Source organism: Physcomitrium patens, chromosome 12 (genome assembly GCF_059467195.1).
Source record: "Physcomitrium patens ecotype Gransden chromosome 12, ASM5946719v1, whole genome shotgun sequence".
NCBI lineage: Eukaryota > Viridiplantae > Streptophyta > Bryopsida > Funariales > Funariaceae > Physcomitrium > Physcomitrium patens.
In genome coordinates this window covers 11,819,823-11,824,775 of record NC_143421.1, presented here as the reverse complement: position 1 = coordinate 11,824,775, position 4,953 = coordinate 11,819,823, and positions in this window count along the sequence as shown.

The window sequence follows — 4,953 nt, the reverse complement described above, 5'->3', positions numbered from 1 at the left end:
TTTGCAGTTGAAATTTGTTGTATAAATTGATAACAACACATCTGTACTTCATGTAAATTTTAATCTTGTTTGGATGGTTGGATCAAGAGTTATGAGGTATTGAGATTCAAGAGAATTTCCACACAAGGATATACAAGGTTTTAGAGTGCTTCTACCATATTTTGGGTGTTGTTGGTTATTAAAGACTTAAATATTTGGTGTAATTGCCTTAAAAGGAGAACCTATATATATAAAATTAGGATTTTCTTATTTTAAGCTTGATTGAGCAATTAGTGACAACTAGAAGCCTAGCGCTTTCTTGAGGCAAAACCTCTCTATCCCAACAACAACACCCAAAGCAAAGTTTGATGCATCTGTTTCCATAAAAAATCCCTTGGAAAAGTCAAGACGATACAAGATTGGTGCAAAAATAAAGACCGACTTCAAAGCTTCAAAAGATGCTTCATCTTCTTTGCTTCACTTAAGTTTGTCTTTGCAAGTCAAACATGTAAGTGGGGCTGCAATTCGAGAGAAGTCTTTGATGAAGATTTGATAATAGTTGACAAAGCCCAAAAAGCATTGAACATCTCTTATCATTTTTGGGATTTTCCAATCCATAATAGTTTGAACTTTTTTAGAATCCATCACGAATCCATCATTTGAAATGATATATCTTAAGAAGTCAACTTGAGTAGTATAGAATATACACTTTTTTATCTTGGCATAAAGTCTCGCATCTCTTAATTTTTGTAAGATACGACGAACATGAAGTTCATGTTCATCTATGTTCTTAGAATAGACTAAGATGTTGTCTACATAACAGACAACAAAATTATCCAAAAACTCTCAAAAAACATCATTCATAAGATGTTGAAAAGTTGCGGGTGCATTTGTAAGTTCAAAAGGCATGATGTTGTATTCAAAATGTCCATACATAGTTCGAAACGCACTCTTCCATTCATCTCCTTTAATACGTACTAGATTGTATACTCTCCATAGATCTATTTTTGTGTAGATCTTAGCTTGATTCAGTTGATCGAGGAGTCTGGATATCAAAGGTAGAGGGTACCTATTCTTGATGGTGATCTTCTTGAGTCCTCGATAATCAACACACATCCGCAATGATCCATCTTTCTTCTTCAAAAATAAGATTGGAGCTCCTGCTGGTGATTTGGAATGACGTATAAAATTCTTTGCCAAATTCTCTTCAATATATTCTTTGAGTTCAACCAATTCATTTTGCAATAAATTATAGATTGGTCGAAATGGTGGTTGTACTCTTTCTTGAAGGTCAATTGAGCAGTCATAGGAACAATGTTCTAGAAGAGTATCTGCATTCTTCTTTTCAAATACATCTTGAAATTCTTGATATTGGCTTAGAATGCCACTTGAAGTCTTTGCATCATTAAAAATAAGTGTGGCGTAAATGACACAAGGTGATCCTTCTTTTGCAGCATGCAAGAAAGCTCTCGCACCTACAAACAAAGGTTTTATTGTGTTAGACTTATGACTTTCTACTAGATTAATTTTCACTCTTAGTTATATTTTTAGAGAAGTCAAGAGTATGAGAAATCCAATCTATATAACGATTATATTTTTCTAACCACAATAAACCTAAAATGATTGGATTAGAGGGAGATCTAATTATATTAAAGATTACACAACTACTATGACTATTTATTACTATATCTATAGGAAGTGTTTCATAAGTAACATCTCCAAAAGACAATGAACGACCATCTATGGCTTCTATATGAACAGATTTAGTTTTTTGTACTAATGGTATTTTATGACTTTTAACAAATTCTATGTCTAAGAAACAAGCTGAGGCTCTTCAATCTATCAAGGTGGAGGCTTTATAATTATTAGGTCCTAAATGTACATCTATTATGAAACAAGGAGAGGGTTCTGAGGAGAGGATAGGACCTTCATTAAAATTTGTATAAGATTCTAGCCACACAGTTCTTATTGTACCTGGACAAATTCTTTTTTTGACACATTAACTTCTTTGAGAGCTGTGCTTCTCATTTTGTGGTTTTGTCACTTCTTTAGACAATGTTGAGCAATGTATTTAGGTTCTCCACAATATAAGCACAATCCTTCTTGACGGTGATAAGTCTTTTCTTGCTTGATAAGAGGTTTAAATCGTACCATATCAATTTGGATCTCCTTTGCTTTTGAATGTATGTGTTGAGGAGATGTTAGTGTTGCCATTGAATTATAGTAACGTTGAGGCCTACTTGTGCGACTCTTAGATCGAAATTCAAAAATTTGATTGTCATACTTTACAGCAAAGTCAATTGCTTGACTCAATATTTGAGGATCAGGTAAGTTTAGCATCAATTTCTTTACTTCATATTGTAATCTATAGAAAAATTGGCTAATAAGTGCAGCATCATCCTATTTGATATCAGTTGCAAGTTGTCAAAATTGTGAAACATATAATCTTACAAATCGGTTGCCTTATCGTAAAATATGGATCTTGTTCGTTGCAATACGAGTTGCATCATTTTTTCCATATATGGACCAAAATTTTACCAAAAATGCCTCCAAATTTTCCAATATTAGATCTTGTCGTTCAAAAAAAGATGAAAACCACGATAGTGCTGAATCTGAAAGAAGTATACTAATAAATCTAACTTGTGATCTTGGAATTGGATAGCTTTGAGATTGAAGTTTAATCACAAGTTTTACTTGATTGATAAATCCTCAAAATTTGGATCTTGTACCATCGAACTTCTCGGGTAGGACAATTCTTGGTTCTATAACATTTGAAGGATGTTCCATTATGGGTGGAGGAACATGATTTGGTGCAGATATTGAGATAGCTCTAATCATCTCTATATCCTCACTTCCTACCATTCTTGTTGATCCTTGTGGTAGTAAGCTAAGTTGATGCATCGCAAGCATCAACTCCCTCAATTGCTCTTGCATTTGTGCCATTGTGCTCTTCATTTCAACAAGCTCTGCCATAATAACAATCACAAGAAAAATATCTAATACTACTCAAGATAAGTAAAACAAAGGACTTGAGGACAAAGAAAATTCTAAGAACAATATCAGTTTAGAAGAGGGTAATCTGCAACTTCTAATATGCTTATGTCTTATCCTAAAAAATAATAATCCACTCTTAATGAAGACCAGATAAAGCTCTGATATTGTAAGTGTACTCTTGTCAATCTATTAAGGACATGAATTGAAAGATGATGCATAAACCAATGAAATCTGTGTCAAAGAAGGAGTGACAAAATAGAAATAAGGAAGTATGTATATTAAAAGGAACTTGAATGGCTATTGCCAAAAGACAAGAAACTAGAGACTCTTGAAACTAGAATAGAAGTAAGAAAGGAATTGACAAGATTGAAGAAGGCTTCACTCTTGTCTCTATATATACTATCTAACTAGGGGCTATATGGCGATGTTCTATAGGACCTCCAATATGTGTTGACTTTGTAAGACACATGCCTTGACTTACAAGCCAAGTTTTTCTATGTGTGGGCCACATAGTTAGCTTGATCTTCAAGCTAACAATATGTGTGGCACATGGCCAACTTGTTGACCACATTTTTAATCCAAAAAGTCAATTATAGACACCTATAAAGTCAAAGCAACATCTATGAAGCTTCTAAGAAGTTTCTATGGAAGATATTATAGAATTAACTTTATTTTTATGTACTTCTACTTATTTCTACCTATTTATACAAGTAATTGCTTGCTTACATGTGTATGTCCGTGACAAGATGTTATCAATTAAACTGTTCTTTTAGATGTAGTAATTAAAGATCATAATAGCGTAGTAATATTTAATGTAATAAGATCTCCCTCCAACTCAGTTATTTTAGAATTATCATGGTTAAAAAAATATAACTCTTATAGAGATTGGATTTCTTATAATCTTAATATTTTTTGTAGTCTAATCCAAAATTCCATTAGTCAAGTAGAAATATATAAGTCTAATACATCAAAATCCTTGGAAGTAGGTGGGAGAGCTTTTATGCATATAGTAAAAGAAAGGTCATACTATGTTATATATGCTATGCCTATTTTTAATAGTAGAGAGACCTTAAATGATATTATTAGTAATATAAAGATGTTTAGGATATTTTTTTTAAAAAAATAGAGATATTCTTTCAGATCATCAATCTTATAATTTTTCAATTAATTTGTAAAAAAGAATTTAATTATCATTTCAACCAATCTATAACTTATTACAAAATGAGTTAATTGCATTAAAAAAATATATTAACAAGAAATTTACTAAGAATTTCTTATGCCCTTCAAAATCTCCAGCATAGGCTCCTATCTTATTTGTAAAGAAGAAAGGTGGATCTTTGTAAATATTCTTAGATTATTGAAGACTTAATGTCACAGATATACTCATGTAAACTAGTAATTACATATACAAATATGTAAAAGTAAGTTAATTCTATAGTATTTAATATGGAAGCTTCCTAAAAGCTTCATAGACGTAGCTTTGACTTCATAGGTATCTTTAATTGACTTTTTGGATTAGAAACGTAGTCAACAAGTTGGCCAAGTACCACACATGTTGTTAGCTTGAAGATCAAGCTAACTATGTGGCCCACACGTAGAAAAACTTGCCTTGTAAGTCAAGGCATGTACCCTACAAAGTCAACACATATTAGAGGTCCTATAGAACGTCGCTACGAAGCCCTTAGTTAGATAGTATATATAGAGACAAGAGTGAAGCGCTCTTCACTCTTGTCAACTCCTTTCTTGCTTCTAATCTAGTTTCAAGGGTCTCTAGTTTTCTTGTCTTTTGGCAATAGCCATTCCAGTTTCTCTTTCAATACACATACTTATTTATTTATATTTTATTACCTTTCTTTGAGTGAAGGCTCACTTGTCTGGATTGTTTTTTCATCGAGTTCTTGTCCTTGACAGATTGACAAGAGTACACCTACAATATCAGAGCTTTGTCTAATCTTGATTAAGAGTGGATTATCCCTTTTT